This window comes from Microtus oregoni, unplaced genomic scaffold, assembly GCF_018167655.1.
Source record: "Microtus oregoni isolate MIOR12 unplaced genomic scaffold, Mior012 000050F_ref0000143, whole genome shotgun sequence".
Classification (NCBI taxonomy): Eukaryota; Metazoa; Chordata; class Mammalia; order Rodentia; family Cricetidae; genus Microtus; species Microtus oregoni.
Window position 1 is genome coordinate 8875508 of NW_024543256.1, and position 11007 is coordinate 8886514.

The following is an 11007-nucleotide window of genomic DNA, read 5'->3' on the forward strand; positions in this document are numbered from 1 at the left end:
CTCAATGTACGAGTGTAGAGGTCAGAGAACACCTTGCATGAGTCCCTTCTCTCCTTTCATCCTGTGGGCTGTGCAGGAGGCAAGGAGGTCTTTGTGCTCACAGATAAACACTAGAGGAATCTGAAATGCTAAACACATAGGGTTGTTCCTTCAAAGGAAGGTGTGCACAACCTGTTATCTGCCCAGAAGGCTGAAAGTGGAGTTGACTAATAGTCTGGTGACCTTCACACTGTCTGGGTCACCAAGACCACACAGAATCCTCCCCCAGGCCCTTATTGTAACCTTGTTTTTGCCAGTCAATCCATAGAACTTGTATTTTCAATCAACACTGGTTACTTAGTTGTATTGAACTGAACTGACTTCTTACTTCCCTCAGACCATCGCTCTGCTGGCTGTGGTGGTCTCAGAGACCCCCCCCCAACTCTACATCCGCCACCCCCCACATCTCAAGGTTCCAGAGATTGACCTCATGTCATCCTGCCTGGTGGCAATCTTCTTTACCTGCTTAGCCATCTCCCTAGCATCACATTTCTATCTGGATGTATTTTCCTAATTACAAGTTTTCCAAGAAGACAAAAAGAGCTATATGTGTAAGCTGAAGCCTGTGTGTCTGGTCGGCCTGACTCTCACTCCCTGACTCAAATGTATTTACTGAAAATAGATGTGTGCACTCCAGATGTGTTTCTCTGAGTACAGTCAACACACAAAGGGAAGCATTTAGCTAAAATACATACCATCCAAAATTATAATCATTATATACTTACTCTTTTACATTCTGCCTATTTCACTTACCATTATAGCTCAGATTTTCATTGACATTAAATAACTAGTGCTTTATAGGTCAAAATAGGACTTTCTGTTTTAAATACAAGATCTCTTGTAATCCGGGATAGCTATGCTCTTGAAGATGGCCTTGAAATCAGAACCCTCCTGCCTCCGCATCTTGAATAACAAATATGCATCTCCTTGCCCAGGTCCAAATATTGCTTTAGTTCACCTATCTCTTAGTAAGCCAGTTTGCCTAACATACTACAAATGGAAACTCAATATAGTTTGCAAATATTCTATTGTTCCCTAACTTTTGACTATTTTCCTGCCATTCACAGTACTTACTTAACTATTTTTTTTATATTTTATTTAAAATTATTACTTTCTCACAGTATCTCGTGTAGACCAAACTGATCTTGAACTCACTATGGAGCCACGGAAAACAGTATAGCAGCTCTTGAAAAATTAGACATAGAGCTAACACATAATCCAATAATTCACCTTCTAGACATATATACTGAAAATAAAGAAGAGCAGAGATCCAAGTGGGGTAGTTTCCCATCTTTGGTCATAGTAGCATTATCTATAATAGCCAAATGACAGAAATAACCATGTAAGTGGACAGACAAGCAGAATATCCACAGTGTGGACTGTTATTGGGACTTCAAAATTGAAGAATGTCTGCTAAATGTTATAACCCACGGGTAAGCTGTTTGAAAACTTGCTAGGCAAAAGCAGAAAGACAGCAAAGGACAAACACGTGGTGATTCCACTTCTGTAATGTACTCAGCAGCCAAACTCGTATGAAATGGAAAGTAGAATGGTGGATCTCAGGGTCTGTGGGAGGGAAAACAGGAAATGATCTTAATGAATCTAGACTTCCAGAGATGCAGGATAAGCACTGGAGAAGAATGGTGATGACAATTTCACAGCACTGTGAATGTGCTTATTTGTATATAGACAGTGAGGATTGAATGCAGGGCTCTGTCCTCCCCACTGATATACCTCTCCGGGACAATGTGAATGCATTTACTTCCACTGAAGGGTGCTCCTGGAAGTGAGTAAAATAGCCATTTCTAAGGTATTTAGAGTTATAAATAAGAAACGAATAAAACTGACCATAGTATCAGAACTTGAGCATTCCCTGGGGACCATCCCATGCCAGAACCCAGGGCCCAAAGGAAAACCTTGACTGATTCCAGCTTCAGTGGCTGGGCATAGCTTCTCCTAGCTCCCAGGTCCTGGGCAGATAGCAGGTTGTGCACACCTTCCTTTGAAGGAACAACCCTATGTGTTTAGCATTTCAGATTCCTTTAGTTTTTATCTGTGAGCACAAAGACCTCCTTGCCTCCTGCACAGCCCACAGGATGAAAGGAGAGAAGGGACTCATGCAAGGTGTTCTCTGACCTCTACACTCGTACAGTGAGGTACAATCACATCAACACACACACACACACACACACACACAGAGAGAGAGAGAGAGAGAATAAATAAATAATAAATGTAAAAATGATTTTAAAATGTAAAAATAAAAACGTAGCCCAACTGACAAAAGTTTTGGACATTTATTATATTTTGGAAGTGTGTACATAATATATTGACTTGTTGAACAAAGAATATTTAGATTAAAACCATTATTTTGGTGGTTTATCTTTGGGTGTATTGTCTGTCTCAAACTTCTTCTAACAGAATCGTGCAGTTTTCTCTTCGGTTCAGATAAAAAGCAAAAATCTAGTTTGGGGCTTAGAGGCTGTAGAAAATCTTGTGTTTAGAGCACCGCTAGCAGTGGATTGTAAATTCTAGAAAGATCTGGCTTCAGTCAGAAGTCTAAGCCCCTCCTTTTCCCCATTTCAGGATCTGAGCCTTTCAGAACTGCAATTTTTATTTTGACCACCAGGTGACAGCTATCGTCATTGTCCTTAATTAAAAGACAGGATTTTGTGTGTGTGTGTGTGTGTGTGTGATTCAAAAGCAAATATTTGTTATTTTTAAAATCAAATCACATCAGAAAGCATATGGTTAAAACAAACAAAAATCTCAACACAACTTCCCAACCCAAAACAAAAAATTAATACATATATTGAGGGATATTTATATTGCTAGGAGATGATGCAATAAGGAGTCCAAGTGGAACAGAGGACCCGGGTTTAGTTTCTAACTTCTAAACAAGCTCACCTCACACTTATTTATCAAAACATTTTGATAATAAGATTATTGAAAGGGTATAAATCCCTTACTGTAAATAAAAATATAAAATTCCAAAGACAATCTTAAAGCTGGTTAATAGTGCTCTCAAATCTGGACAGCCAGCTATAATTCTCTAAGACAGGTCTATGTTTTAGAGATCCCTGCTAAAAATCTAGTGTACTTAAGTGGGTCTTCATGAAGTAGGACTTCATTATATGAGAACCATTTTAGGACATAGTATGCCAGGGCTACAGCAGCAATACCGCCGTTGTCACGGGTAACAGAAGCGCGTACAGCTGTTCCTTCCATGAACAACAGAGCAGCTGTGGTCCAGGAAACGTAACCACGTGACCGACTGCACTTCATTCACATCTGTAACATCTTTCCTCAGCAGAGAATACGCCATCAATCTTTTCTGTAAGAATTCCAAGTCTTGGATGTGCAGCTTTGCATTACGTCACCATGTTTTGCCTTATTTTGCAAGTACACGGAGCAATGTATAAAACCTCCAGAGAAGCTCCAGAGCTAGAGACGGTCGCTCACGAGTCACAACGTGCTCTCCAAAGGACAAACTGTTGAAATGAAGTCCACCGAGGCATCCCGTTTGCTTTTCAATGCCACACTAACTTTATCCAGGTAAAACCACAATTTCAGTTCTTCAGCCAGTAAGGGAACACATATGTTTTCCTACACAGTTACTAAAAAGAGCAGGTCAAGTTGAAGGTGCCGAAATAATTTTTCTAGCCAGATATTTTAGCATCTTGAAGAAAATTAGAGAAGGGATTTCCTTGGTTACTTTCCACAGCTTGATAGGCTTAAAATGAAACAAACAAACAAACAAAAAACCCCACTTCTTTAAGAACAAACAAACAACAACACTTTTATCCACCGGGCAATGGAACATCCCTTCTCTGTCCTTTCTGACCTGACAGCCGCCAAGGGAGGAAATACTTAGGGACATGTTTAGATGAGAATGATTTCCCCACCTTGCTGACATCTGCGGCTGAAGTTAGAGCGGCTGTTTTGCAGCCCCTTTGGTAGGTGGTAGGTCTGCAGTCAGCGAGCATGAATCCCTGGTGGCATAGATGCTTCACAGGGGAGCAGAATATCCACTTCTGCACTTCTTTCCTTTGTCTTGTTTTCTCCTCCTTCAGCTCTCCTCAATGGTTCCTTTGTCTTCCTTCTGGTTGTGTATGAGAATTCAGGGACAGACAGCATTGCAACCGCTTGCTTGAAATTTCCTGTCCCCCCCCCCCCCACCACACACACACAACTGAGACCCTGTTACTAGAAGGCAGTAGAGTTTCAGCCATGGGAGTTCTCTCTGAAATCACGGCACCATCTACAGGAAAGTGCTGAGAGGTTTCTGCCCCTTTCCTGGCAGTTCTTTCGGGCCCTCTGGTAGATTCTTTAGGTAATGTCTGCCGAGGTCCCCATTCTGAACATCCATGTGTCCATTCAGTCTCACTTACTCCAGCCTGAGGCCAGCTTTGGCTGTGACCTTCCCTGCTTGAATGTCACCACCATCTTTGCTCAGCCCTGAGGTGGGTCTCCCTTCACAGGCTTGGGCTCTATTAGAGTCTTCATCACCGTCACTGGACCTGACAGGGTCCTTACTTCAGTTCTGTCTCGTATTTTCTGCGAAAGAGGAAAGTTGGTAGAGGATGAGAAAAGTGGGATTCTATTCCTCGTTCCTTGAATTTCAACAACTTTTTGTTTTTCATATAGTTTCCTAGTCATTCTCATAATAGGGTCAGGATTCACCCTGTATTTCACAAGCTAATCCAGAAGGACTTCATGCGAATCTCTGTGAGTTCAAGGCCAGCCTGCTTCTACACAGTGAATTCCAAGAGAGTGAAGGGTACACAGTGAAAATTTGCTCCAAATTTTTTTTAAAACGGAATGCATAGCAAATTTGCATAGTGTCTATGCATGGCGGCCATGCTAATCTTCTCAGTGTTGCTTCAGTTTTAGTATATGTGGTGCCGAAGGGAGCACAGGACTTAGATCTGTTTTCTTAATGGAACCTAATGCTCTATTTAAATCTGCTATGATCTTCTTCATGTGCAGGCCTTGTTCAGGTAAAGGTAGCTGGTACTTCAGACTAAGCTGGGCGGAGAAGTCTTTTGTAATTTGTAACAAAGACATTCTGCTCATAAAGCTTGACAGCATTTAAATGAATAGGAAAAATGTATAGATTTTATGATCCGATTGAACACATAGTTTTCTATGTTCATTTGAAATGTATGTGAATTTTGCCGCTCTCAGTGTTACTAGTCTTCAACGATTTGTTCCTGACATTGAATTAAAAGGCATCGAATGACACTTATTAAATATGATACATAGATGCCATGCTGGGAACTAAGGCATGCTGTTCCCAGTGTTTTCTATGATATTATCAACACGGACAGCTTCAGGAAACAGAAAAGGGAGCCTGGAGAGATGGTTTAGAATTTAAGAGCACATACTGCTCTCCCAGAAGATCAGAGTTCGGCTCCACACACGCACACTGCGTGAATGGCCCACAGTCCAGATCCAGGATCTAAGTCCTCCGGCCACCACAGATACCTATAGGAACATGTGCACAAATCCACGCATAGACCCCCCCACATGGTTTAAAGACAAAGAAACAAAAAGTGGATTATGAGGAAAAAAAATCACATGTAAGTTGATATGTATACACAGCAGAATTTTATACAGTTATAAATAAAAATAAAATTATGATGCTTTTCAGTAAAGTGAATGGAGCTGGAAATTATTACATCTGGGCTGGACATAGTGGCACACATCTTTCATCTCAGCAGTCTGGAAGTGAAGGCAGGAGAATGTCTGTGAGTTCAAGGACAGTCTGACCTACGTAGTGAGTTCCAGGCCAGCCAGGGCTACATAGAGAAACTCTGTGTGCCACCTCCAATCCCAAAGAAGATTAAGGACAAAACCCTATTTTCTCTAATATGTAGAACTTGGATTGTAATTTTTATGTGTGTGTGCGTGCCTGTCTGTCATGAAAAAAGAAAGGGGATGGTGGAAAGAGAAGGGGGGCCTAGGGAGAATTGAGGAGGAGAGGAAAGAAGGCCCAAGTTCACCTGCAACGGAAAAGCAGAAGTGGGGTCTGGGAACAGGAATAGGAAGAGAGCAGGGTCGGGGATGTGTGTGAGTGCGTGGGAAACAAAGATCAACAAAAACAAAAGTATTCATATAAATGTCATAAGGAAACTTGCTACTTCATCAGTTTTGTTAAAAAATGAATTAAAAAGACCAACAGGAAATGATGATGCAGTCTGTACTTGTCTAGCATGCATGAATCAATCCATAGAACCAAAATGAAAAATGGAAGATGCTACAAAGTGTATTTGGCTATTGGAGATGTTGGAAAGCCTCTCAGGTGTTAGATCAGCACCCTGAAGTCACGTCCTCTGCCAGACAGAACGTTTGTTTCATTATGTATCAGGGTTTCATTCCGCTGCAGTGTGGTCCTGGAACTCCTTCTGTAGACCAGGCTGGCCTCAGACTCACAGAACTTCACCTGCCTCTGCCTCCTGAAGACTGGAATGAAAGGCATGCACCACTATGCCTGGCTGATTGTTTTGAGACAGATCCCCATTAGGTGCTCCAGGCTTGCCTCGAACTCCTATCTGCCTCTGCTTCCCGAATGCTTCCACCCGCTACCTGTTCTCAGACGGGGTTGGATCTCAGGGGAAAACACAGGGGGAGATGCCCATGTGCCATTGCCCTTCTCAAGCTTCAGTTACCTCTTGAGAAGAGAAGACGATTTTTGCCTGGCAATCTTGTCTCCTTCCAATATCAGGAGGATAACTTTATGTTTTTCTTTGGGTTCACCTTCTTATTTAGCTTCTCTAGGATCTCATATTATAGGCTAAATGTCCTTTATTTATGGCTAGACTTGGGGGTCGGGATAGGGTGGGGGTAAGGGGAAATGGGGAGAAAAAAGTGAGAAGGGGAGGATGGGGAGAGCTTGGGGGAATGGGATGGTTGGGATGGAGGAGGAGTGGATATGGGAGTAGAGAAGTATATATCTTAATTAAGGGAGCCATTTTAGGGTTGGCAAGAGACTTGGCTCTAGAGGTGTTCCCAGGTGTCCATGGAGATGTCCCCAGCTAGATCCTTGGGCAGCTGAGGAGAGGGAGCCTGAAATGGCCCTATCCTATAGCCATACTGATGAATATTTTGCATATCACCATAGAACCTTCATCAGGCGATGGATGGAGATAGAGATAGAGACCCACACTGGAGCACTGGACTGAGCTGCTAAGGTCCAAATGAGGAACAGAAGGAGGGGGAACATGAGCAAGGAAGTCAGGACCGCGAGGGGTGCATCCACCCACTGAGACAGTGGGGCTGATCTATTGGGAGCTTACCAAGGCCAGCTGGACTGGGACTGATGGAGCATGGGATAAAACCGGACTCTCTGAATGTGGTTGACAAGGAGGGCTGATGAGAAGCCAAGGACAGTGGCACTGGGATTTGATCCTACTGCATGTACTGACTTTGTGGGAGTCTAGTCTGTTTGTATGCTCACCTTCCTAGACCTGGATGGAGGGGGGAGGACCCTGGACTTCCCACAGGGCAGGGAACCCTGACTGCTCTTAGGACTGGAGAGGGAAGGAGAGGGGGAGTGGGGGGAGGAGGAGGGAAATGAGAGGAGGGGAGGAGGTGGAAATTTTTAATTCAATAAAAAAAAAAGAAGAGAAGACTGGTGTAGTAATATGGGGCGGCAGGGCTGCGTCCCCCACACCCGGCCGTCCACATGGCTAGCTTATGCCCCAAAATAATTACACAGACACTGTATTCTTTTAAGCACTGCTTGGCCCTTTAGCTCTAGCACTTACAGGCTAATTCTCACATCCCGATCAACCCATCTCTAATAATCTTTGAGAACCGGTCTTACCGGGAAGATTCTAGCCTAGTCCATCCTGGGTCGGAGCTTCATCCCGGGAGCGGGGCATGGCGTCTCTGCTGAGGCGTCTGCTCCCGAGAGAGCAGAGCTGTGGAGTCTCTGACCTCACTTCCTCTTCCTCCCAGTATCCTGTTCTGTTTTCTCCTCCCACCTATCTTCTAACCAATAAAATGGGCCAGGGCAGTTCCTTTATTAGCCAATGACCTTCCTCCATCAGACTGGGGCGACCTAGCTCTATTAAGTTACAATGTTGTTATTAGATACTGGGAAAATATTTTTAAAAAGATCGTTTTAACACGCAGTTTCAAGCTGTGTCATCAAAGCAAAGAAATGGAAGAAAATTAGCCGATCTATATTTCTTTCTTGCTGAACGTTATGGATTGAGGTCACATCACATTCTGGTTATAGAAGAAACCAACCAAGAAGTAGCCGAAAGCTCTTTATGGACTAGCCTCCTAGCCCAGGCCACCACGGCCAGCTTCTTTGTGGCCTGCTCCTCTGCTTGTGCACACTCAAGTCACATCCAGTGCAAACAGCCTGTGTTCACTTCCCCCAAATTTTATTATAGAACCTTCCAGACCCTTGGGTCCGGAAGACACTATTTTTCGATTGCTAACTGGCCATGCTGCTAGTGTCTTAAGGAATCTTTTCCAAGAGCAGACCTTTACCCTTGGCCTGCAATCCATACAGCTCAGAAATCCTTCTATTTGCAGAGACCGCTATATATCATTGGTCTGATTTAACTCTGTCTCCCTCTGCCCCTCCTCCTTCCTCTTGTCCTCCTCTCGCCCTCCCCATTCTCTTCCTTGTTGTTTTAGTCACAGCAGAGAGTAGATTTTCCCTGGAGAGAATGTGTGAGTCCACCCGCTGTCTCCCTAGTACCATGATCTCTGTAAGGCTTTCTAACCCGTAATTTCCCAGGGCAGTTTCTCTGAAGCTAACTCTGCCATCATTGCATAAACACTCTCAGAGGAAATCTCCTACCTAACAAGGGACTCCAAAATTTTCCCCATGAGCATTCAAGACACTTGAACACACGGATTCAGGTTATGTTTGGCGCCCCATCTCCCAAGTGCTCTGGGCTTTTGGAAAACCGCATTTTGCCCTGCTTGCTTAAGGGACTCTTGCATTCCTTGTGCACCTCTTTAGCAGGCTGGGGATTAAATGGACGGATTCTAGCCCTTTGTACATGTGTGATGGAAGTATGCATTCAGTGAACTCTCTAAAGGATAATACTGTCGCCATCTCTTTAAAGATGTAGAAACTGAGTCTCAGGGACTATGAGGACCAGTTTTTCTCTTTGGGAATGACACTAGGCTTATAGAGTCAAGATACCTGATGACAACTTGGTAATGATCATGAGTGGTATTATTTTGTTTTATGACAATGAGAAATGGATAAGGATCTCTCTTACTATGTGTGGTATTATTTCATCCCCCTCTCCTCCGAGATTGAAATGACACAGGTGCTTTGTAGAACTCTCGGAAAATCCACAAAAACAAAAAGAGGCAGAAATAAACAAACACCTAGGAGCCTACCCCTTTCTGGGATTTGCTGACACCTAAGAATGATGCAGGAAAGATGCAGGAATAAAAAGACCCAGGAGCCTACCCTTTTCTGGGATTTGCTGACACCTAGTGGTGGGTGGATTAAAATAGGTTGAGATAGGGCAAAAAGAAAAAGGGAAAAAAGGAAGGAAGAAAGAGAAAGAAAGAAAAAAAGAAAGAAAGAAAAGAAAACCCGGTTCCATCTTAGTCTGGCTTCAGAGGGCAACTCCAGCCTCAGCCCCTGGGGCTAGGATTATAGGCATGTGTTACTATGTCTGGAATGACGTTTAGAACGTCACTAAAAGTACACAAGTTATAAATATACACCTTGATATCTCGCCTCAAAATAAACACATTTGTCCGGCTAGAGACCAAACTAGGAAAGACAACAATACTAGCATCCTATACACCACACAGAGGTCCTCTTCCCCAGCCAGGTGCACTCATTGTTGGGACTTATGAAAACATAGGTAAATTTTGTCTGTTTTTTGAATTTTACTTAAATAGACTCATCCAGAAAGTACCCTTTGTGTCTGCCTTTTTCCCATTCAACATTATCAGTTCATTAATCATCTATCTGGTTGCATGAGGATGTAATTTATTCGCTATTATTGCTGTATGGTGATTTATTGCCTAAATATAATGGGGAATAAAAATTCACCATTGGCAAAATAATAAGACAAAATTAGTGAGAATATAAAATTCTTGACTAGCATAACTCATCATGTTAATATGACTAATGAATACACAAGTCTACACTTTAAAAGTAAATTTTAAAAATGAAAAAAGAATCTACAAAATTAACCGCACAAAGAATGTAAAACAAGTCTCAACAAACTGCAAAGATTAAAATAGCTCAGAGTATATTCTCTGACCATCATGAAAAAAGTTAGAAATTAAGCAAAAAACTAGAACTCACTGTATCTTTTGAAATTAAGAGGTATATTTTTATTTTAGTTTTCTATGGCGTGTTTTGCCTCTGTTGTATGTTTGTGTACCACATACACACTTGGTACACAAAGAGGGCAGAAGAGGGCAGCAGAATCCCCTGGGACTGGAGTTATAGATAGCTGTGAGCCGCCAGGTGGGTGCTGGGAAGCAAACCTGGGTCTTCTGGTTTGCTCTTAACCTTTGAGCCCCAAGAAGTATATTTCTAAATAGTGTACTATTCAAAGAAGAAATAAAATAGATATTTGAAAACAGTTTGAGCTGAGTGATAAGTAAAATCATAACATAAGAAAATTTGTGGGATATGAAATTCAAGCAGGCCTTTTTTTTGTGTGTGTGGGGGGGGGTAGAAATTGACAGGCTCATTCTAAGATAGCCTTGAATAGCCAAAAGCATATAGGGAAAGAACAAGATTGAAGAACTCACAGGATCTGCTTTTGAGACTTACTGTAAAGCACAGGCATGAAGAATGTGGTTTGGAGGACGGACGAGATAGGCATACAGATCAATAAGCCAGAATAAAAAGTACAGAATTAGATCCACACATTTGGTCAACTGATTTTCAATAAAGGCATCAAGATAACTCAGCAGCAAGAGAAGAAAAATTGTTTCAACAAATTCGTGGTGGGGACAGAGATG

At 42.5% G+C, this 11007-nt stretch overlaps 1 pseudogene; it reads right to left on the reverse strand.

Moving 5' to 3' along the window:
- Nucleotides 1–3810: 3810 nt before the first annotated feature.
- On the reverse strand, nt 3811–8886 carry LOC121437101 (annotated as a pseudogene).
- Between the last annotated feature and the right edge of the window lie 2121 nt (nt 8887–11007).